Genomic DNA, 25381 nt, shown 5'->3' on the forward strand with positions numbered 1-25381 from the left:
AATCCTTTCTGCCTATTCCAACAGGTCTTGCTATTTTGCACCATTTCTACTGTAAATTCATGTAAGAAATATGAACGGGGAAAAGACCAAGGCTAGGTCAGGAACTTCAAGCTGAATTTACAATTGGTGAAGAGTGGACAGGACCTTATGCAGGTTTGGAAGGGTAGTATTTCTGCTGGGTTTGAATTGAGGGATTTGTTTTGTAAGCAAATCTACTGTAGCTAGTTTGGTCCATTTAACTTTGAGGTTAGATAATCAAAGGAATAAGTTGTGCATACTCTTCAAGTCAAATGCATACTGTACACTGTATCACTGGCACTAAAAGTCTTAAATGTTCTTTCATGCACTTTGACAGCTTCACCTAGAGTAGCTGTATTCCAGATCAGAATGAGCTATATTCATAATGGATAAACAGAGGAATAATAACTATTGTTTCTTAAACATTTAGATGCTAAAAACATAAGGCTAATTAAAACCCCCGCAATTTACTGTATTAGAGGGAGAGAGAATGTATAACTAATCATTTTTTTAAAAAATGGAAAATGGTTTGGAATTGAAATTGTGCCCAATTCACGGGTCACACCCATTTTTTTCCTCAAATTGTTATGGTACTTTAAATTATAAAACTGCATGATTCTTGAACAAGATGGCTGTGTTCTAGTAAAGGTAAGTTGCATAAAACAGCTCTGCCTTTTCATCCAGTTTCAAACCTATGTCTAGGTGTGAGCCAGGGCTTCTAGGAAAAATAAGACTTTCCTGGGAATGTTGCTGTGTACCTGTTCTGTTTCGAAGCAGCTCTGGGTTTTGACTGAGCGGCAGCACATGAAGTGCTCTTCAGTAGTGCACAGGAAACACCCTGAAAAGAGTCCTAGTACAATTCCAGCAATCCAGAAGTCTGGATTAGCTGCTTTTATCAACTCAATGGCAGGTGATAAATACATTCGAAACTTAAATTTTGCCTTACTTTTCTTTTAGACAAATTGCAATCCCCTGGCCTAGTGAATACAATGTCCTCTTTATATTTGGCTTTGTACTCACTGTGGTGTTCAGTTCATTTTGTAATCAGCAGTTCCTTCTGTGATTACGCTACATCTTAGATATAAATCTCTAGGGGATAAGAGCATTTTTTTTTATCTTACAATGATTATTTCAGTACAAAGACTCACCAGGGAGGAAAACTGATATTAACTGTGTCATAAAAATACAGATTTTGTAATAGACTCCAAGAAGTATACCAGTGTAATATCTGACAGTACCTGTCCTCACAGTTGAAGTGTAGAGAGTCAAGTGCCCTGATGAATTGTAGTAACATTCTCTTTGTTGTATTGTAGTTACTGCTATTGTCCATCACCAGAAGAACAGCCAAGAGACGATCTAAGCAAAATAATCCAATGTAACAATGAGCTTGTAGCCACTGCATGCTGGAAATAAATTCATGTTCTCCTGGAAACTTTTATTCCTAGAAAACCAATGGAAACATTTAAGATTGCACTTTTTAAAATTAACTATATTTATTGGTACCACATGTTTATCTTGTTACTCAAATACATGATTATAATTCTTCATAAGAAACAAAAATAATGTATCTGGTTCAACACAAAGGCTGTGGTGGCAGGAGCTGCTGTGTGAGGATGTAGTTTTTGTATGACCAATTCTTAAGATTATAGTTAGTTAAGGCTGCGTCTGAACATACTTTACTACAAAATGGTCACAGTGAAAGAAGAGTGCGTAAGATTAAACTGCTCAAAAATATTTGCAGTGCACATTTTACGTGGTAAACTGGCTTTATTTCTCACAATCAGCAGCTGTTTTGCGAGAACAAATGTCACTGCTGCTGGAAAGAGCCACTTTTAATGTTCCTGATACACATCAGTGAGAAGGACTCTTCTTCATCTTCATTAATTTTTCCTTTTTGTTGAAGCAGTTAGTATGTGCAGCTGGGCATTTGAAAGTAGTTCTGCTTGAATGTTCCTCTTTTTGGCTTTTCAGTATTCCCCACTGAAAAAAAAGCATCAGTTTCATTGTTCTTGCAAGTCCCTGTACCTTAGTTCAAGCAGATTAAAATACAGGTGTTGGTCTACAGAAGTGATGACCTCCTTGTATTTTACTGCAGTGGCAGCCTCTTTCTTCAGTTAACTGAAACATAATGCAAACACAATTCACCTGTTGTGGACTTTGGGCTGTGGGGTTTTTGAACTTCAGTTCTATGATTCTCTTCACAAACATCTTCCCATAAACTCTGCATGCTTCATCTTCTACTCTGAAGCTGAGTAAAGACAAAAGAAGACATGAAAACAGGAGGCAGAGGATGGCAAAGTGACAAATGCTTAGTGATCACATCCACCTTTCTCTTCAAGTCAGATTGGATCATAAAATAGCAAAGAAGCAGGTAATTACTTGCCAAACACCACCACCTTTTTCCGCTTGGTACTACAGAAAACCATTTTGCTTTATCTTTGTGACTATACCTGTGCAGAGTTTGTCTGAGTCAATTCTGCAACAGACGTTATATGCAAAGAAATGAAACAGCACCGTCATAATAGGAAAATATTTTTGATGGATTATTTAGTAATAACTACATATTTTGCTACTGGACCTTCCTATTTTGCAATATGCTGCTATTTTCTTTGGAAGAAAAACAAGCAGAACTTTATAAGACTAACTGTAAATTATTTCAAATTCAATACATGCATCTGAAGCATTAGGAAGAGATAACTGAAATTATATATAGATTTTAAAGATAATGGTGATGACTGCATCCTCTAACAAAAGGGTTTTATTCTTTAGATAGTATCAAGTGTTGATGGCAATGGTTTAACCGTAAGCAGAAGGTTTTTTCTGCTAGGTTTGTGCAAAGCCAGTAACATGCAGTAGGATGCTCTGAGTTAATAACTTGTAGCATGGTGCAGAAACTGTGTAAGTAATGAGAATAAAATTATAGAGACCTACTCCTGTCTGTGGCTCTCCCTTCACACTAAAGGACAGGTAACACCCACTGCTTCCTTGTTGCTTAGTCCCCTTTATTCTTTTCTGAGTTGCAGAAGACACTTTCCTTCCCTCTACCAGCATACTCAAGGAGGATGGAAAACCAAATTCTAGCTAAAGGTTGTTTAGAAAAAAACTAAAAAAAGTTGACATCTCTGAAGGCAAAATAGTGAAGTCATCCTCCAAATCAGAGGTGTAACTCCAGAAGGAGCTCTCCTTAGGGTTCTTGGAAGAAACACTTGAAATTTTTGGGGTGTCCTTATCTTTGTAGATTGTTTAGGATCTCTTTGAATCAAAAAGCTAATCCAAATAAAATCTTTAAAAAATTAAACAAAAGCACAGCATTGTATCTTCCTTTGAAAGAGACCTGCATGATCAGGCACTGCTGCTTTAAGCCAGCTCAATGAAAGGCTCATTGTTGACTCCTGAAATACTCGGTCTCATCTCTGTGCTTTTCAAAGGAGCACATAAATGCAAGACTCTTAGAGGAGATGGGGGGAAGAGTGTGAGCTAAAACTAAGATAAATTTATTCTTAATTCTAGCAATAACTTGTCTTTTTTCCCCCACCTCTTCCTTCTGCAGTGTTTATACCACATTTGCTTTAGATTCCTAGAAGTTTTAGCTACACCAGTTTCTGAAGAAGTCTTTTAACATGCTGCATTTAGCAGCAGCATGAGGAAGATTATGAGCTCCAATAGTTTAAAATGAAAATTAACTGTTGGCCAGCACAACTCTTGTCCACACTAGAGTGTTAAAAGGATGGCTACCTAAAAATGTTTAAGCTCATCCACCTGTATCAGCTTTGCAGCAGTCCTTCTTGTGTGGGTAGTCTGTCATGTACACAGCAGCCAGAGGTATGACCTTTGTCCTGTCTGCAAACAGACTGTGCCCTTCATTACACACACTGACCCTGACATTTCTATAGATAGAAACACTCACCAGAGAAGCAGCAGTTAGAAATTCTACAGCTATACACCTATTTTCAAGTCACTCTGTATACCCCTTGTTTTCTCCTTTTGACTGTTTCGTCTCAGGTCTTCTCAAAAATAATAGTTCCATATGTATTTCCTGTACATGGACCTGTATAAACTCAAATCTTCTGGGACATCAAATGGCTGTAGCAGAATGATGCTGCTGGAATAAGCCAGCTTTCACTTCCTGATAACACCCTGTGTTATCAGTCCTTGTCTGGCTTGTGTTCTGGGGAAAATAACCTTTCCCCTATCTCAGTTTGCCTGTCTAATAGTAGCTGTAGTTAAATTATTGTCAACTACTATAGAATTGGTCCTGGAACCACCATCATGTTCATTTACAATTCCGGTAAAAACACTCCCCTTGAGCAGGTAGGAGGTTTGAGTGACTGCCAGCAGTTCTGATCTTTCTCCATAGTGTGTGTCCTGCTGTCCTGGGGCACAGAACTCTAAGGGAGTGTGCACGTGTACAGGATCAGCAAGATGATGCTGACTGTATTCCAGCTGCCACCTTAACATAAATACTTTGCCCCTGAAGCAGCAAGTGGGAGCAGGTAAATATGTGATATTTGAAACTTACTATCCAATAAATATCTATTTATCAGCCTGTTTCAGCACCCCTGCCAGCCTTCATATCTTGATTTGCTGTGATTTCAATAAGCTTTTCTCGGTCATCCCTTTTGCAAATTCTCCCTCATCCACTACGATGCCCACTCCTACATCAAATTGTCATGTTCAGAGACAACAGGCGAGCTGATCACGTATCTAAAGGTGCTGGGGCTTATATTGTCATCTGTAAAGAAAACATTAATTTTTAAATGTTAAATGACTGCTGCTCTTTAGTATATGAAACTCCTAGAGCTGTTTTAATACACTGTAGCAAATAACACTAAGGCTGTGTTCTACTTCCAATTCAACCCTCTTCTTCCTTGCTCTTAAGTGTGGACTTGCTCCATCCGAGGAACCTTAGGCTAGCTTGGTACTGCAGCCACTGGAGATACACAGGCAGTGTTTAATAGCACCTCTGCAAGTACCAAATACCCATCCAGACCAAGAATAAAAAATTGTCTCTTTGTTCTGCTTTAGTTCTTTCTTCCTCTTGTTAACCCAATATTGTTATTCTGTGGATAAAATATAAAGCTATCACTCATTTGCCAAGTAATGCTAAACATTTATCCATCACAGTGATTGGTTTAAGATTTTCAGCATGTGCTTGATACTGTGGGTTTGTTTGGTTTTTTACACCAAGCTTCATGAAGACAGTGCTCAAGTGTTACTTACTGAAATAGGCAGATCTGACTGACATAGAAACTACGTGTCAGGCAGACCCAAGTCAAGACTTCTTAACACAAATCAGAAGCAGTTCCTTGCCTTTGCTGTTCTCCCTGTGGAGAATAAAGGTGAATCCAACTCTGCTGCCTCAGCTGCATAGCCTGTGCCAGTCATCCCCTGGCTCGACAGCTGGAGGGGTGTTCTGTGCTGTGCCTCAGGCCCTGAAAGATCTCAGGAGTCCTGGAACCATCATCCACGAGTCCATGGAGGCAGTCAAGCTGTGAACTGTACCTCCTCTTTCTAAACGTGTGTTTTCTGCAAAAAAATAAAATTGTTTATGAAGAGATGTGATGTATTAAACAAAACAATGCTGACCTGCAATTGAATCATGCATTCCATGGTGGCTTTCTCTTAGCAGCTTTTGGCTGGTAGCAGTAAGGTGGGTAAGGAACTTCAACTAGCCTATGGAACTTAAATCACTCCACAGGAACTGAAACAATGTTAGGCCTTATGCAGTCTGCATACATCCAGCAAGGCAGAAAGATTAATGCTTTTATTTCACACCAGCCCTGATTCAGTCACTTAACACCAACACAGATCAGTTTCCCTCAGACAACATTCAGCGCCTTTCTAGAGTAAAGGCAAGGAGGATCAATTATTTTGAGAGGAGTCTGCAGATAAAACATATCAGAGTTAAATACCTACTATAAGGATTACACCGTTTAGTGTAAAGTGTACCAAAATAGAATTGTAATACTGCAATGCATTTCAAATACAACACTACATTTCTGATTTCTCAGAAGCCTCCATGTGAGCTGTAATTGGGGAATTAACAGCAGAAAAAAAACAAAAGGCAATAGGCTTCCTACACTATGTAATTCTTCACAGTAAGACAGTCTGACCCTTGCTGTTCCTACTGCTTATGGATTTCTTGGTGTAATTTTCTGTTTGAGAGAGCTTAATGGTGAACTGCAGTTTGTGGATACTGTGTAATTCCATTGCTAGATAACTGCTACTCCAAGTGTATGAGAAGAATGAAAGCAAGCATTAAGTCTTAGAATGTCTAGTTTTTATCCTTTATTTTTGGGCACATGGCTAAGGGCTTGATCCCCTAAATATAGGAAAAACAGGCAAATTTAAAGTAGCAAATTTTCTCAAGGAACCTGTGTAAACTTTGTGCATAGATTTCATCAGCATGTTAATTGAGAGCTGCCAGGTAAACAGTCTTCAGTTTAAAAAAAGCCTCAGTGATAAAGTGACTTGCTCACTCCAGCCAGGGGCACATTCTTCATGCCATGCTTCTGGTTCCATGTGAATTATCCATGACTACGGGGGCCCTGCCTGTGCCAGCACAGCCACACAAACATTACAAGCTTTGCACACCAACTCTCACAGTCCACAAAGGCAGCTGAACTTCAAAGGTTTGCAATGGGTTTACACAATGCTGCTCTAACCATCTTTTGTTTTATTTCTCTGCTGGCACATAGGTCTTGCAGAGAAGCGTAATAAATGCCTTTGTTTTGTGAGGTGCCAAGCCAGCTAATACTTAAACACTGCACATAACCATTCCCAAAATAAAAAGGATCTTTCCTTCTTGAGAATATGAAACCTGGTCACATTCCTCGAGTTGTGATGGGCCTATGACACTCACAGGGGACTCTCACACAGGCATTATTTCTTCAGAGATGACAAACTGCAACATTCACCTGCACTCAGTTCAGCAACTAGTTAATGTAATTTGGCAAGGAGAGAGAAGTAATAATGGGTTCTAAAGTATCCACTTATCCAAAATTTATCAGAATCTGGTAGCCAGCTCTGGTACTGAGTTACAGTCCACACCAACCCACATAAAAGAGTCAAGCTCCATTTCTGTGCTTGCCCATACTGACTATGCCAAACCAGTAAAAGTAATGCCATCTCTAGTGTGATGGTCAAACAACCTTGTCACTCCAAAGTCATAGGCAGCATCAAGGAGTTCAGTTTGGCCAGGCCAGGCTGAGACCTGTGCACCAGCCTCTCCACAGAGAAAAGGGTACAAGCCCCTGCTAGTGTGGAGGGAAGTCACTGTGACATTCCTACACTGACTTTGGTAGGCAGGACAGAAGGGCAGCCATGTGTAAGACAGTCAGTACAGCGATTGTGCTGGAGCTCCCAAGGCACCTCTGCCCCTACATCACTTGGCCATGACATGCCTGTACTCTGCAGACCCTCTCCTTCACCAGTAGAAAGGGCTTAAGAGCTCCTCTGCAATAACATCCACTCACGTTCTCTCCTCAGTGAGTTGCAGATCAACACTGGCAAATGCTTGACCAAAAGCCCTCAAAGAGGAAGAAAAAAGAGTAGAACTGCTGCTGTGCTGCTTTGGACTGCTGAAGGCCATTTTGAAACCTTCCCTTTCCCCATTCTCCAAATCTTGTTTCAGGTCCTGAAAACCTGTCAAGCAAAGGTCAGTGAGGGGACACACATGTTCCACATAAGCCTACTTTCGACATCCACCAACTCCTGTCCAAAGCTGCTGTGGTGGCTCGGTATTTGATGGTACTGGAAAGTTTGATGGGGCATGGGTTGCAGAACTTGGGTGGAATGTCTTCCTGACATACAACATGGGAAGTTACTATGCTGTTTTTAAAAACTGGCAAGAACCAGCCTTTGTTTAGTGAGCTGACTGTGCCCATTTTATCATTTTGGACACAGAGCTTCCTGCAGAAGGCAAGTTTCAGTCAGTGACCTGATGTCTGGGTACAAGACTGTTCCTTAGGAACAGGAACAGTAAATCTGCCACTATTTCATTTTCTGCTCAAGCTGAGCCCTGCATCAGTGACTGCACAATGTCAAGGTGTGACATAAAATACCTGTCTCCATGCTGAACTAATGCTTTGACTCAGTATTTCATTTTCACAAGAAATGAAAACAAATAGACATGGAAGATTACTGAAAGAACAGGTCACTAGCCAGGGTGACTGGGCTGTATATTACACTGACGCTGACTTTTTACAAGCCATTCAAGTTTCCTAAGGTTAGCTGGGGTACTATTGTCCTCTTTCCCAAACTAAAAGGGTGTTTGATTTTGCTTTCGATGTTGTAAATGTGTAGGATTCCTCCCAGAGGTATTTGTCCTTTGGGAAAGGGATCAAAGTGTGCAATCCAATTTGTAAAGCATAAAAATCCTTGCAAAAAAAGTGCTGCATACAGGCTATTAAGAGGCTGACAGTAGTCATTTCAGAACAACCTGTATATAGCAGAAAGTAAAATAAGTGTGTGACTCTAAATATAAATAAAGTCAGTATGTGGCTCCTGAAGAACATGAACATTGTTGACTCAGAACCTGAAGGGTAAGGTTTAAAGGACTTTGATTTTTGTTTTAGCAGCCTTGAAAGTAGAAATTCTCCCCATCTCACATGGCTACCTCTCCCACAGTTCAGGTCTTCGGTAGCACTCCCATTTCACATCTGTGCTTATTAATAAAATGGACAAAATGTATTGAACTGCCACATTTTGCAGCTGAGAACTAAAGCTGAGAATTAAGAGACCAAATAACTACGAAAACTTCTGGTATGTGGCTGGAATGAAACTAGATCCTAGATAAACCAGAAGTTCCTGATTATTATCCTGACCATTAAGATTCCTCCCAAAGAAAACCTCTTGGGAATGCTGCAGCATCACAGGAATTACACAAGACTTCTGTAAATTTCTGGACTAACAGAACTTTAAAAATCCCAAACAAATATCAATGCCATGAAAATGCATTTGCTGCCATCTCTTTAGGCAGAAAAGACTAACTGACACAATGTCACCTTTCAGAAAGGGTTTTAGTTTGGTACTGCTAATGGCAGTTCTGTGGACAGAAATCAAATGCACAACGTCATGCAGCCGTGTTACAACACCATGGAATATGGAATTCTGCTCAAGTGCTGTGGGAGATGTAGTGAGCAAAAGAAGAAACCCTTCTTTATAGCAACAAGGGGGTCTGTTTGCTGTGTTCTGAGGGCACAACAAACAGCTGGGTAGCTATGGTGGCACTGACTATCCCTCCACTCCACACAGATGCAAAAGCAGTTCTGAACTTCACCGGGGCATTGCTCAGCATGCAGTGCTTGCCTTGCAAAGGCATTGCTCAAGCTGGCTTGCAAACCTGGCCAGCAGAGTTAGGCTGTACTTGTCCACATCAAGTCTGGTTGAATTCTTACAACCAATTTTATCTGTGGGTCTTGGACACATCCAGTGCCGTGATACCCTGATTGCAGATTTAATATCCATACAGTGCTTAGCACCTGAGTGTCAACACACTACTGGCACAATGCCACAAAGATAGCAGCAACACTGACCAGACTTCAGCAAAGCCTTGGGTTGTTTCTTATATTTGGCAGAATTGCCATTTATCAGGTAAACCATGCCCAGGTAAACTTTCCCTGCTGAGCCTCACAGCCCTCCTCTGGCTTCAGCAAAGCCAGTACTTTGGAATAAAGACCCTTTCCTGCTGAAAACTAGACAAAGTCTCTTCTGCTCTAAGATCATCAGGCCACACTGATTGCCAGCTGCTGAGCTCTGTTGTTATCTTTGCTTTTAAAGCACTCTAGACAACCACAATGTTGCACAAAATATACTGATTTATTTAGCCAAATTACTTTAGCCCTGCCTATTACATTGATGCGGCCAAACTGACATTTGTATTGATCAGGTAGCCTGTCCTATGTACCTTCTTCATTATTTTCCAATTGTCCAATTAAAGGAAAAGGAGAGAAGAAAAATAGGCTGTGACAGAACCCTGAAACAGCTTGAGTATTCATGTGGAACATCTCCCCACCTTTTCTTTCAGATAAGCACATCAAAGTACACCAAGAAGCTCTCAATCTCTAAACCAGGAGATGTTCTAGTTTATTAGGTTCTAAAATAAGCCCTTTCTTCAAATAGATAAAAAACTGAGATTTGGTTGGTAAGGCAGTCAATAAAGAGTTTCAGAGCATTCTCCCTTTCACATCACCCTGTTCTTATGGAAAAAGAGAGGAACTCTGTCTCTGTTAGGGTTTCCCTACCAATGTTGCTGATCTTTTCTGCTGAAGATTTTCTAACTGAGAAGAATGGCTTTTCCCCCTGCCCCCCCCAAGAGAAAGTACTTCCAACAGCATTTCACCCTCGTGTAGCAGCTGCAAGACACACAGGGAGCTCTTCCTCGCTGCTACTCCACTGCAACACATCTCAAGAGAAGCAAAGGGAACAAATTAGGCAGCTGCACCCTTTGCATCTGGTACTACCTGCATCTGCTAAACAACTCAAAAAACAAGAACTGTGTACAAGAATTAGGACAACTCAGCTGATGTGTCCAACCTGCATTACTATACATCCTAGATAATGAATTTCCTGCAGCCAAGAATAACTAAAAAGTCATTTTGAATAAACAGGAAAGCTGGGCAAAATGAGCTCGCTAAATTTAATTCAGAGTATTAAAGCTGGATTTTTGTTGTCAGATTTTGTGGGCAACTTAAAAATATGCCATAAAGAGCTATGAAGACAATGTTCTTCCTTTTGCAATGAAAAATCCACACAGAAGGCAGCTGCCAATAAGACAGCATTTGTTTTAGTCATGTAAATAATATCTTCCATAACCTCCATGTCTTGATGTCAACAAATGACAGTAATAGAGAAACTGATATAACAGCAGGTCTGCATGAACACAGAGGTAACTCCAGGTCTCCAGTGATGGGTGGGTAAGCACTGTTTGACAGGTGGCTTGAAACCCTGTGCAGTGGCTCAGCTCATTCTGAATGGCTGCTCTTTACTGTGGAATGGAAAGGGCACTTGTTAACAACACTGTGCAGGAATCAGAGGGACGTAGTTTGTATAACAGCTCTATTGTTATGTTTGTTTGTTTTTAAATGAGGTGTGGGAACCTGTTATCCAAAAGTTTTTTAAATGCTCTCCCTTTTTACAGCTTCCTGTCTCAGCTGCCAACATGTTTTATATCGACATGCTTTGAGAATTTCCATAGCTGTTACATGCAATAGATCAGCAGCAATTGTGGAGTTGTTCAGTGTTTATAGACATATTCAACTAGTTAACATGAAGAAGGCTTTGGTTCCTAATTTGTTCCATTTCTGTCTTCTCCAATACATTTCCACTGAGATCAGAATTCCAGAAGTCAAGTGAAACTGTGCAAGGCAGTCAAAGTCAGACGCTGAACCGATGAGCTTTTTTGAATAGCAAAAATAAATTTAACTTCTTTCATTAATTACAGCAATGCAGCACCCCTTTATCTATCTTTTCTCACCACTCAAAGACAGCTGAGATGGCATATGTTCGCTAGGCTCTCTTCTCTCATTTGAAATCATTTAATGGCTTTGTAAAACAGGCACCCAGCAGGCAAAAAAAATTAGCCAGAAGGTTTTCCATTCAAATACATGTTTGGTTACAATGGTTAATTTTGGGCCCCCACCCTCTGTCTCTTAAAAAAATCTGTCATTTAAGATGCAGGTGAAATATAATTGTAATTAGTACCTATTTCTCAGTGGTAGCTGAGCTGACCTACCTTGCACATGCCATTTTTCCTCCTTGATGCAAGAGCATAGCAGCAGCTTAACTTCAGCAGCATAAAGGGAAGATCAAGTAAATTAGTGCAAAAGGAAAAAAGAGCAGTTCCTCTTATATGTAAGAAAGGGAGAGCAAGTACTGCACAGATTAGGTGGCTCATTACATTCTTTTTCATTTTAGATTTTAAAAGGTAGCAAAAATGCTAATATATCATCAGAAGTATTTGCTAGGAGTTTCTGCAGTCAAGCCAAAGTCTAAATGCAACAAAGAAGAGTTAGAAATCCCATGCAAAGCCTTGGTGCCAAACAATTCCTGATCAGAGCAGTGAAATACTTCACATGGCATTTAGAATGCCACAAGCACCAGAGATCTGCCCTTTGGAGATTATATAAGGCATCAGAACATCTCATTATTCTTTACACTAGAAAAATCCAAACATTCACTCTACTACTGAAATTTTACCACTAGATGTAGCCTCAATTGCAAAGAGCCCCAATCACAAATAATCTGTTCTTTCAAAAAAAAAACCAAAAACCCTCTAATATGAAGAGTACTCTTCTCCTGCTGAGTTGCCTACACACAGGTAAACAAAGTCCAATCCTTTTCACACAGGAAAATAATTATATGTGTGGATTAAAGAGAGATTCATCACTGATTCATCACCCTCTGAGCACGCTGGCAACACTGCACATTTCTTTGGCATGAAAAAAATCCAATCATTTTCAAATGAGATTTCTGTCTTCATCCTGAATGGAGCTGCAAGTGATTGAGTTACCATGGTGTACAGTGGATCAGAGCTTGTCCATTGAGCAGCAGCAGCCAAGGCCATGGTGTGCCCTTAACCCATTGCAAATGCAAAGTAAAACCACTTCCATGTGGCCTAGCTTACAATCTTGTACTAAGGTACCATCTATCACCAGCACTTCAATAATTCTTCATATGCATTATCCTCCTCTTGCAAACACAGGCCTTCACACACAGCACCTCAAACATTTGTTATCATAGGAATGTAGATTTAGGGAGGCAGCACTGAAGTTGTTTACATGGAAATTTGAACAGGCCATGCAGAATAATATTCTCCCTGCCTTGGGAAGTTTTTAAGTGCAGCATAAACCAGATGCAATTTTCATGTAGTGCATGAGTGATGGCACTTCCAGAAGGACAACATCCCCTGTTATCACAGCAAAGTGCTACCAGCCCTGGAAGAGAGAAGAATGCCAGCTCCTCCATCAAAGAACTACACTCCTTGCAGCACAAGCTTTTCCCGCGGCATTCTCCCACCTAAGAACTGACCAGATCTGAACCTGCATTATCTCACAAAATTTAGCAGAATCACAGCCTGTGGCAGATGGCCAGCATGCCAATCAAAATGCTACTCTGATCTATGCAGTCAGTATCTTTTTCCAGGTTGACTGATTGCCTTTGAGCTGGTTCCTCAAATCCAGTGACAACTTCAGAGACCAGCTGCAAGATATCGCACTGCTCATGTCAACAGTCTGGCACTAAAATGGATGTGAAATCCCACTGCATCAGAATGGGACACAGATATTATAGCTCAACAAGGAGAAGCGTACTAGAATAGGAAAACAAGACACACAAAAGGAATACCACATTAACTGATATTAACGGGTCACCTAAAGTATCATCCCTCTTTTCCTTCACCTCTGCAAGTCCCAGACGGATCAAATAACTTTCTGGAAGGTCACTAGTCAGGAAGAGAAGGATTCAACAGCCAGTATTTCAAAGCCAGCCTGACTTGAAACATTCAAGGCACAGCCTCATGTTTATATCATGGTCCATTATCCTTGGGTTAGAAGACATCTCCCTAGACCACCAAGTCTTTGAGATTCTAGATTAAAGTCAGGGATAACATGGCAGAATGCAAGGAGCACAGGCTTCACAAGAGGAGTTTCTCAAGCACACACATTTTACACAACAGAGGCAGAGATTCACTACCCAGGATTCAGGAACCCCAACCCTCCGACACAGCAGCCACCTCAGCCCACTGACAATGCAGAGGAACAGGGCAAACACCTGTAAAAAGATTTCAACAGGTTCATGTTTTGCCCACCCCACTGGCTGCAGGCACTGAGGCAGATCTCAGCAGCAAGGTTTGCCAGCAGGAACGGTGTGGAATGGCAAAGGGGCCCAGGCTAACAAACCTGGGCTAATGACCTGACCCAGCACTGTGGAAGTACGAGCTGCAGCTGTGGCATGAAGGAAGCCTGTGGGAGTCCAGGGTGACATGGAGATGGGAGAAACAGTGTGTATCTAAGCACCTGGGATCCCACAGTCTGGTTGGCAGAAGCACTGTGAGGGATCTGAGGGTTCTCTTGGTTTGTTGTTGACCCAGGTGCATATATTCTACTGACAGGTGTCCTTTCAATGTTACAGCTTTCTTCACATTTGTACTCTTACATCAGGGATGACCTGAACCTGTCTGAACTGCTGAAAGGAGACAGACAGTAATTACTAAAAAAAAAACCAGACTGCTGTCTAGATTTGGACTGTGAAGTAAATTCTGCTTCAGCTTTCCCATGAACAGCCAGGTGATCAGAAAACAAATGAGAAAAACAGATGTGAGGTCACAGGGTGAAACTAAAAAGGAAAGGTCCAGTCCAACAGCAGCTGCACACAGCAATCACAAACACTCTCCTCTCCCAGGTGTTTTCTGTACTCAACAGCTGGGAGCAGTCAGAGTTGTGATCTCTACCCTTGGTAAGAACTGGGCATGAGCATCTCAGAAGTGGGAGAACACATCTCGGGGTAAAATTAGTAACTCTTCTGTAGATGCTTGTCAGACTGTGCATCTTAAGAGACCCAAGATGGAAAGTATAAAACCCCTGTTAATCTGAAATTTTGCTGCAGTAGAGGAGATGTAAATTGAGAGACAGTCAGTATATTTTTTATCAGCTTAGCAATAAAGAAATCATCTATGGATGGCTTAGTAGCACTTCACCCCCTCCCCCCCCCCCGCCCCCATGTAAGGGGTCCTGTGAGATAAGCACTGTCCCTGCAGCCCAGGTGTTAAGTGGCACTAGGCTAGGAGGAAATCCCAGAAGGAAATTCTTCCTTCCCCCAAAACACTAGTGAAAGCCCTGCTTGATAAAGTACACAAAGAATGCAAGGGTACTCCTGAGTGGCACAGAAGCACCTCAGAGCCTCAACATGCCAGACACTGCTTCCTAAAACTGCTTCTATAGTTGTAAAACCAACAGAAGAGCTTGCTCCACACCTGCTGTGGTTTAATTGGCTGGGCCGCAGGCGACCAGGCTGTACAATACCATATTCTACATATGCTGGTAGAGTCTTTGTGCTTTCCTTTTGCTGCTGCAAACTCCTCATTAAGCATGTCTGGAAACAGAAATACAAAGCTGAGATTATCACAAGGTGTTGGAACAGTGAGGTCTATCCATATTCCACTTGTCACCTGTTAGAGCAAGGGACTGGCCACTATTTTCCTCTTTCCCTCAGCTTACTGATTTCATTACATTACTGCCTCACATAATGCAACAGCCTTTACTCCTTCACAGTTCAGTTACCTCCATGCAGATTTTTGTCCTAATGTTGAGGCAAACTTAATTGGCTCATCAAGTCAAGTGTGCCTCAGGCTCTTTCTGTGTTGCCCTTTAAACACAAAAGTAGTCACACAGTAAAATCTACAGTGTCACTGAGAAAATTCTTCAGGTCTCATCTTCAGTGCATTGCCCACAAGATATATGACAATGGTTGGATGGATCATGCTGTTCCAACACTGGTCACTCCCCAAGCTGCAATTTTTGTTTCCCCCCTTCTACTGTTATCCTGCATTACTCTGGCCCCTAGCCCTCTATTTTTTAACAATTGTTCAAATATTTTTGGGACAGGGCTTAACTTTTCATTAAATACAGAGTACAGTCTTGAATCTGATTGGGGCCCTTAGATGCAGTGATACAAAATAACAGTAATAGCTGCAGAGCAGTGGTAATATTCTGCAGTTGTAATGGGCATGCTGGAAAGATTACTTGATGTTTATAAAGCTTTTTCAGACTCTTAGATGAAAGTCAAGCTAGTGATGCACAGGATTTATTATTCTATTCAGCACTTCAGTATCCAAGGCTAGCATCTATTCTGGTTGAAAAAGATCTTTACTGTATTGTGAAATGGAAACAAAATGAAATATATACAGTGCATGATGCTTTATATATAAGGCACAGGCAGCACACGAACAGAATTTCATTATTGAAATGGATGTAGCTGAAACTGTTACACACAGTAGGTAAAAGACCAGATTCAATGACCTCTTATTCCATTTAATCAAAATTGTTAGTATATGGTTTTCCAAAGGCCAAAGAAAATTTCTGGGTTTTTTTTCTTTTCTTTATTACAAATTTCATCACTTTGTAATAAACCTTTGAAGTTGCTTATGATGTGAATCTCAAGCAGACTTGACCAGCAAAGAAATGAAAATAAAGCACATGTAGGTTCAGCAAACAAAGCCATGGTTCTCCTATAAAACCCTGTGCATTTAACCAGCAGTTCACAATCATCAGAGGCAGCTGCACTCCCTCTCCCTCATCACAAGTTTCTGCTCATTTCACAGCATCCCCCACTGCTCTATTTAGATGTGATTCCCCTTCCTCCCATTCTGTGCTTGCTGAGCACAGAGGGAAGGCGATGCTGTTTTAATGGTGCTGGTTATGCTATACGTGGTCTTGCTGTTTCAAGGACTAGACATGTTCAGACATCAATTAACATCTAATTGAGGGAATTAATCTTGTTCCTCTGCCTCAGACACCACAGAGATCAAACCAAGCCCATTTGCAGCTCTATTTTTAATTTACGGGAATTATAGTTTTACCATTCAGTGAAAAATAATTAAGTGACATGCTGTCCAGAGAATACACAGTTCAGGGATCTGGGTGTTCAGGAAGAAATTAACCAAGCAGGAAAAGATCATAACTATTTGTGCCAAAGCATCTTTGTTACTGCAAGTCTTTCCTCTGTTCACATTTTCTCACCAGTACTTCTCTTCACACCTTCCTGCTTGAGTGACCATCAGAGAGACAGTGAGAATTACGACAGTGGCTTGGGAAGCAGCTGGATTTACCACCCTAGCCGATCCCTAGTTCTCAGGGTCAGCCTGTGCATAAGGGAAAACAAGAGTGGAAAGATAAAACAAGGAAATGGAGGGAAATATTTTAAAAACATCAACCACCAATGCCAACCAACCAAAACTCAAGCAAAATATTTTTGAAGCTTTGCCTTAAAGCAGTCACCCATCTTCCTTACTATTTCATGAAGACAGACATTGCAGGCCACAGACAAGGCTTTGTACTGTATTTTGCAATTGATTGTACCAAATGGAGCAAAGCGACTTTCAGCAGACAGCTCCCAGTCTTAAGATCCTGCCCCAGTTTCCTGTATGCATCAGCAAGGATGGCTTGAGTGTGGCTAGTGAAGTTAGGGTGAGAACAAATTGGATTATTTGGCAAGAAAAGAACAGAATCCTACAAAATAAGGGTGAACCTGCAACTATCAGAAAGCTGAGCTGTAAAAGGCTGTGTGACCTAACTCAGACATGAGACTGCACTCTGGGCCTGGGTCACAACACCTTCTATACCAAACCTAATGTACATGGCATTATGTCCATGTACAATGCAGACTGCCGACCTATATTCATGGAAAGTTTTTTCATGGTTCCTTTGGTTTTCAGAAAGAGCTGAATTGCTCTTCCTCATTCCTAGGTTAAATTCCAAGGTCAATTGGTATGACATACAGCATCACTCATTTTTACTGCCTGTGTCAGTCCAATTATTATCTTAGCTCATCAGCATGAGAGATCTGAGCTGATGTCACCTAAGGTCATCTCCCCTTTGCTTCCTTTTCCTGTCATTTGCCAAATTCAGCATGACCAGTAATAAATAACATTGAACCCTTCCTCTTACTTCCTCTTACTAGAAGAGAACATTCCCGTAGGATATGGGAAGGGAAATGAGGAAATTGAGATACCATGGGAGGAGACCATTGTATAAGAAACTTCAACCCTTTTTCTGTCTATCAAGTTACTGTTCAGTCCCATGTTCTAGAAAGTTCATTGTTCTGTGTTTGTTCATTGGCCCCTGTACCTTGCTAACCACTCCCTTGACCCTCCATTGGTTGTTCCCTGATCACCCCATCCCTGCTCCTCCCCTAGTCCCTTCCCTGGTGGGTTCCCTTCAACAGTTACCCTCCTACCCTGTCCCAGTTATATACCCTGGCCCCTCCCTCACTCAGACACGCAGAGCTGCTACTGAACCTGCTGCTGCTGCTTCTGAGCCCTTCAGCCTGTTTTGTTGCTCCTCAATAAACAGAGCTGGAATTTCAAGCAGCCAGCCTCTCTTGCTCACTGGTTAGTCTTCATTACCACACCTGCACCTCAAGCGTGTGGTGGTTCCGCACCGACCAAGGAGTTCGCTCTTGGGAAGGCGGCCCTCCAGGAAACTTCTGCCCGCGAGGCCGCACATTCCCACTTCATACCTCCTAAAACTCCATCCAAAAATGCAGATTAAGAAAAAGCTGCATCTGTGAAGCTTTCTGGCACATTTACTGTAGACTGTCTCTCCTGGTGTGAGGAGCCCATTTGGAGGCAATGAACATCAGTCAGCCCCACACCTGAGATATTTCAGAATTTCCCCCTGTTCGCCCCCACAAAAGGGTGTTGAGGAGCACCACCATTCAATTTCCTCTCACAGATTTTCCAAAATCCTACATTCTTACTTTCAAAAAGAAGAATGGTTCCCAGAGCTTTGGCAACCAGACCCATCATTCCCACACTGCATTGTAGTAATAAAAATGACAAGTGTTGATGGAACACCAACTCTCCTGACTGCAGAAACTTCTGGTTCCTTCAGAAGGGAGAGATGCTCAAAAACAAGATTAAGTTTAGTGATACCTTCCTAGAAAAAGGTCAAATTTGCACACGCTTATGTGTGAGTGAAGGGCAGAGGTACTTAGCACAGATTGCTGTGAGTAGTAATCTGTGCTAAGTAAGACAAAAAAACCAAAATGTATTTATTCAATGCACATCATTAGGTACTTAATTTACATTCCTACCAAGCAGCAATAAACATCCTTCTGCTGCTTCCCATTTCCCCTTCTCCCAATATTTCCATTAGAAGCTCAGCTGGAGGCAAGGAAGGAATGGGAGAGGAGGGAAATAGAGAACCTAATTCCATCTATCTAGTTCTCAAAATACTGATACATTATTCTGCCAATACATGTTACCTTGACTCACGACCTTTGTGCCCCCAGCAGTCCTCACTGCTGACAGCAGAGCTTCAGCTAACACCACATCTCAACAACAATTTCACACATTTGTTCCTCTACCTCATTTCTGGAGTTTGCTCCTCTTTCTCCCAATTGTGTCCCTCCAAGCCACCAATAATCCACACCATTGCAATCCAGTAACTTTATGCAGCAAGAAAAGGTAATCCAATCAATGAGAGAGCTGAAAGAATCCATTCTTTACTGTCTCATCCTATCCTATGGTAAACGTACTTAGGAGATGGACATTGCAATGAAGTGAGAACACAAAGAAAAGCAAACCCTTCCCAGATAAAGGTCTACTATCCAGGTGAAACCCCCACAAAACATACATAGTAAGGACCATTCTATTTGGATGGTATTTACCTGACTTGCAATTGAATTGTTTTGGTGCGAAAAAACACTGGCTATCAAGTGCTACGTACATCCTAGGGTACAGAAGACAAAAATGTAACCTTAATGTAAACCCCAAACACAAAGCCAGCATTTTTAAAAGTGAGCCATGCCCAAACAAAAACATTTTCACATTCAGAGATTTTCTTTCTTTTCCTCTTCAAAGGCATAGGCAGAGACACCTGATTCCAAAGCCATTAGTTTACTCCTTCAGAATAATGGACACGCACCAGAACCCAACAGTAACAAACAGGTACAGTAAGAGTGGTGCAATCATGAGAAAAGAAATCAAGTAGCTAAACACAACACTGGTTTGGGGAACTTGCCCCAGGCATAGATGTACTCCTGAAGCACACCAGCACTTTACATGGTTTTTGTAAAGAGCAACCAAGATTTTACTGAGTCAGAGAAAAGGGTGTTTAGATGAAAGACTGTAGTATCCCATTTCTGACTTAAGATGCAAAGCAAATAGAAGTGTGACTTGCATTCCTACCTTAGGATACTAATATTCAGACACCTTTAAAAAATATTTTGCTATTGTTGACAGCAACATTAAGTTTATTCATGCTAGTCACTTCCATCATACTCATTAGCTCTACTTGAAGACATCACAGCTTCATTAGAGACACCAAAACTGCTTCATAAATTTCAATTAATTTGTACAAATCATTATTACTATTATTTTATTACCTCTTGTGCAATTGTCTGTTGTGCATACAATGACAACTTTAATATATGCAAATCCAACTTTAGAAGTTCTTTCTGTAACTTTTATCTCCATATCTGACACATGTGTATGCTTACATATTTTTTCATTAGTTTTAAAATCTCCATCCTGCAATTTTCACTGTGCTTACACACTGGCATGATTTAGACATTAAAACATGATTTTAAAAATAATATTATTTCCAAAGCAGCCATTTGTATCACTAGAAAAAAAAAATTAAAAATCATCTTACCATTCAGATGTATGCAGAAATAGCCATATTTACAGGAAATCTTGAAAAAGAGGATCAGATCGTTATTTCTTTGATTATATTTTAAGAGGAAAACAAAGCCACCTAGTTGGGCTCTAGGCATAAGGTATCAAGATCCCAAATTACTAACTCTCAGCTTTCACTCAGCTGTTGCCTATTGATGGCAATGGTCTACTTTTACAGAGAACCTGAGGACTTAAAATATGCACTTGAGAGAAGGAGACAAGAACTCCAGGGACCACTATTGACTGGTAAAATAACTATGTGTTCTGAGAACTCTAGGCGCCCAGGCAACCGAAGTACTTCATGTCGGTGCCAAATTTTTCATGTATTTTTTTCTGGATGATGACACAGGTAACAAGTACTGTGCCTCTCTCCCTGTAAACTGCAGGCTTAGAGTACTTCTGGGAGTAGAGAGAGATGTGACTTTGAAAGTTGTGAAGTTGCAAAGAGAACAGTCTCCCAACTTGCTGCACAGTTTCTTTGACAAGGTGCTGTATACCATGATACCTTCATCTCTTCTCCTACAATGAGGATGCATTAAGGAAGAAATAAAAGTTCTCTTCTTTTTGTAGGCATCTCTGCTCAGTAAAGAACTCTAGATAAATGTTCTTTTTCCAGACTAATGTTTTCTAATTAAAATACTGAACTCTAAAAAGAGACAGAATAGATGATGAACCCTTGCACTCATAATTTCTTACTGGTTAGATCTTGTGGATCACTGTTTTGCAAATAATATTTTGGAAGTAATTTCAAAGCATCTTTGAAATACTGTTCTAAAAGTCATGTTGATATACCCAGCTCTTCCTACAGCCCATTCAAGAAGCACAAGTGGGTTTTTATACAGGTTTCAGATTCAGCTCCAAGGAGAAGTGATTAAAAAGAAACCTTTTTGGCATTTAAAGTGCTGCACTTCATTGTGCTGAATTGGTATCTAGCTCCTAGAAACTGATATAATGAAGCTGTACTTACCTGCATTCCTTGAAATAAAAGAGCATCTGAAGGTAAACACAGCAAGTTGCTTTTAAAAGGAAAAACATGGAGGTACAAAAAAAAAGAAGGTACAAAACTAAACTGATGGGAAAACGAAAGCACCTTTCATGGTAATAAAACAATGAAATAAGAGATTTCAGGTAAGATTATGGTGGTTTTACCTAGGCAAGGACGAGCAGGTCCTCTAGGAACCCGAAAGAGGGACTGACATGCCCGGGAGCCGCCCGCCACGCACGGCGGGTCCCAAGAACAGCATGGGAAATCGTGGAACCACGATTGGAAAAGGCAGGAAAACAACAGGAAGAAACCTAACGAGTAACAGGGCACTTCTTGTAAATGAACGTAACAGCGATGGAATTACTGTTCAAATCAAATGATACGAATTAGAGATCGTAGGGTGCAGCTGCAGAGCAGCCTGGTTGATCCAGGTTGCTCCAGGCGGCGGACGCCTCCGGCATTCCGAGCAGCCCTTACCCTCAGCGGGATGCGCGGCCCCGCGGGCAGCAGCAGACACATCTCACGCCCCTGGGGCTTGGAGCCCTGCTCTGCCGCAAGCGCAGGCTGCAGGCCCCGGCAGGACGAAGGAAAGCTCGTCCTGCCCAGAGAGGGAATTCCCGGCCCGAGGGGCCCCGGCGCCGCCTTTTGGGCTCGGCGGTCTGCGGCTCCCTCTGCCGGGGCCGCACCCGCGCTGCCATCGCGGCCCCTCGGCGGGTGCGGCCCCGGCAGAGCTGCCCCTGCCGCCAGTGCCGCGGCTGGCTGAGGGAGGGGCCCGGAGGTGCCGGGCACGGCCCAGGGGAGCCTCTCCGAGGGGCCGCGGCCGGGCACGGGGGAAACGCTCGGGGTACGGCGGCTGGAAGAGGAGCGGGCCCTGGAGGAGGAGGCCAGAAAAGCGGCGGCGGCTCGGAGCCCGGGCGTGGAGCCCGGCGAGGTAGCGCTGCTCTCCCGGCGCCTCCGCCGTGAGGGGCGGGCAGTGCCTCCCGCGGGAATCCCGCCCGTGTGCCCTGAGGAGACCCGGGGCGAGGAGTGCAGCCCTGTGCTGTTCACCGGGTATCTGATCAGAGCAAGGTGCCTCTCCCCGGGACAGATACACCGCCTTTCCCGTAACAAGCATTCGCTTTTCCAATTTGAATAGTTTCTTTCAATAAAATAAGTTGGTTTTGACGTTCATTCTGTCTATACAAAACACATCAGATTTGTTGCTAGAGATAAAGCTATAGCAAAGGACAATGTTTAACAAAGATATCAAAGGGCTTCTCACAAAGCAAGGCTCAATACACGTTTCACGTTACTGATACTAAGGAAAGAAATAGATGGCCATTGTAGATTATCCATCTCTTCAGAGAAGTTATTCATGCAAAATTACACTTGGCACCTGAAATGCCCAAATCAGTTATTTCAGCTGTATTTTGCTAAGGATCCTAGCACAAAAATAGTAAACCCATAAATACATGAGCATTAAGCTCACAATGTCAACCTTAATATATCACTATTGCCCTTCTGGCTGGTGCATATTGGCCAGCATTATGTGGATATCAAAAAGCATTAAGTAGTTTGTAGGTCGCTTTCCCTTCAGTCTTTCCTTGCCCAGCAGTTAGGCAGAATTTCCTTGAGATACTCTGCAAGAAATGAGTAAAAGAAACAAAACTAAATACTGTCTCAGCTTCTATTACAGTGTGAAGCTCATATTGTAGCTCAGGTAAATCTTCCTTTGAGGTCTTGTCTCCACAAACTGTTACTTAACTCACCTGCTTTTATTTTTTTAATAAAATTGTCTTTAAAATGTATGTGGAACATTGGAGAGGAGAAAGTATACAAGGACAGAAAGTACACTGTCAGCCAAATAAGCAGCTAAATGCAATAAATAAATAATGAGGGGTAGCAGAAGGCCCTGAAACATGGGGCCATAAAGATGTGGGAATGTCCAGAACAGTATTGTAAAAGAGCGAACACTACAGCTTTGATTCCATACAGTCACCCAGCAGAGGGGATGTGGAAGAGAAAGCTACCACTGATGAGGGCAGATGCAGTAAGACTCCAGGTGCAGGCACAGGCACTTCCAGGGCTGTGGAATTATGCTTCACACAGGAATCAGATGCTATTTGCAGGTCACAAGGGAAAGGAGAATTAGTTCCTACTTCCAGTGATGAGCTCTGTGAGACTGTCCTAGAAAGATCAGGGAGTCTGCCATTTCAGATCACAAAAAAAAAATCTGTGATATTGCTCTGGAATGACTGAAGCCAGTTCAGGGAAATCAGCAATTGTCCCCTCTTCTTTCTTTCCCTTCCTCCAAGATGAGAAGGGCAATACTCACCTTTCCATAATGCCATGTGTCCAACATTTGTTGGAAAACTGATGCTGTCATGAAACTGCTAAATCCAAGTTGATGCCATTATTCCCAAGAGTTTCATTGAATTGTTATAGAGCAAGGAACCTTATTAACTGTTGAGATCACCATGTGCCCTTGGCTTCACAGTTTTCCATTTAAATAGATGGAGACTCAGGGAGATGTTTTCAAATAGAGGAGCTGTAAATTTAAGCACTGTTTGATTTTCAGACGTGCTGATATTTCTTAACTATCAGTGAAATGAATTGGAGGGGCATTTGCTCAGCCCTCCTAAAAATAAGGGTGGTTTAATTCAGGCATTGCATCAATTTGAAAATAAAAGCCCAGTTTGTGCACCCGGGTTGAAGATTTTGGCCATGATTTTTAGCAAGCATCAGTCTAACACCAAGTGCAAGATCCATGTGGCACATGGGAAAAAATCCTCATTTCATTCTTTGCAAAAATGCAAAAACAGCATTTTTGACTCTGCTTTTTTTTCTCAGTAGCACTGTGTGCTACTGAGAAATCCCCAGTGTTCTGGAGATTATTGGGCCAGCTCTGTTCTGTTCATACTTAGATGCTCATTAATGGACTTGCCCCTCTGGGGAGAGGGATGGCAGGGAGAGGCCTGAGAATTGAGAGCCGAAATACTAATACTGGCTGTGGAAAGCCCATAAGAGGAATAAACCTATAAAAAGATGAATTTTTTTTTCCATGAAGATGCAAAAGAGCCTATGGCACATTAAATTTTCATATGGAAAAGATAGAAACAGGTTGCAAGTTTAAATAATTTATTTAGAAGAGTTAACACACTCCCTTTTATCTCTAACTCATTCATTTTTCAAATACAGATATTTCTTAAGAGCAGACTACTGCTGGCTCCTGAACAAGTTTGTAGTGGGTATGGTTTTACTGGCTCAGTGGAAACTCCAGGTGCTAAGCCAGTCCCTAATGCCAACTCACCCTACCACAGCAGGAGCAAGTGAACAGCCAGGTGAGAGAGAAGAAAGGTCCCATTTGTCAGGACTTCTGTAGGTAAATGTACAAGTGAACCTCAATAAAATTTCCCTTTAAAGCAGCTAAATCTTGACTGTGATATCCTTATGAATTTAGTCCCAAAGCATCTCAAATTGATACTATTCCTGGAATCCCATCTGTAAGGATTTCTGGGAACACTTTCACACTATAGTTATTAGGTGAAGAGCAAACTTTGCTGTGCTTTAGTCATCCTGCTTCTTGCTGGGATTAATGTGTGTATAAGGAAGAGGAACATCTCCCAGACCTTTTCTGGTTACATAGTGCAATATTGATTAATTTGATAATTGTCATTAATACTATGCAGAGGGTTATGAATTTAACTGTGCTAAATAGAGAATAAGAACAGAAATAATTTCAAATGCACCAAAAACTTTCAAAATACTTTGCAACAGTAGAAAAATTGGAGTGTCTATTGACAAGCAATCCCATCTTTGGGAAATCTCCATCTGAGTTGGAAGCCTTTCTTTTCCAAGAATTCACTCTAATTAGAAATCAGATCAGAAAAAAAAAAAAAAAACCTCTAGCTGCTTTCAGCATCTTTTCCCACAAGAAAGATCATTATATGCATAACAATAAGGTGTATTTTTTTTTAAGGCACTACTGTAGGAGGCAGCCCTGA

General features: G+C 41.6%; 1 long non-coding RNA gene across 3 annotated transcripts; it reads right to left on the reverse strand.

The window, feature by feature from the left end:
• Positions 1–1486: 1486 nt before the first annotated feature.
• LOC140683758 (uncharacterized) lies at positions 1487–21991 on the reverse strand. 3 transcript variants are annotated; one of them, XR_012055176.1, is made up of 3 exons: positions 21876–21991; positions 5329–5544; positions 1487–2266 (listed from the first exon to the last, which is right to left on the reverse strand). It is a non-coding gene; the product is annotated as an uncharacterized lncRNA (long non-coding RNA). The 3 variants fall into 3 exon arrangements; XR_012055177.1 differs by lacking the exon at positions 21876–21991 and adding an exon at positions 21563–21869; XR_012055175.1 differs by lacking the exon at positions 21876–21991 and having other exon boundaries at positions 5329–5634.
• Between the last annotated feature and the right edge of the window lie 3390 nt (positions 21992–25381).

The sequence above is a fragment of the Taeniopygia guttata genome, chromosome 3 (genome assembly GCF_048771995.1).
Source record: "Taeniopygia guttata chromosome 3, bTaeGut7.mat, whole genome shotgun sequence".
Lineage (NCBI taxonomy): Eukaryota > Metazoa > Chordata > Aves > Passeriformes > Estrildidae > Taeniopygia > Taeniopygia guttata.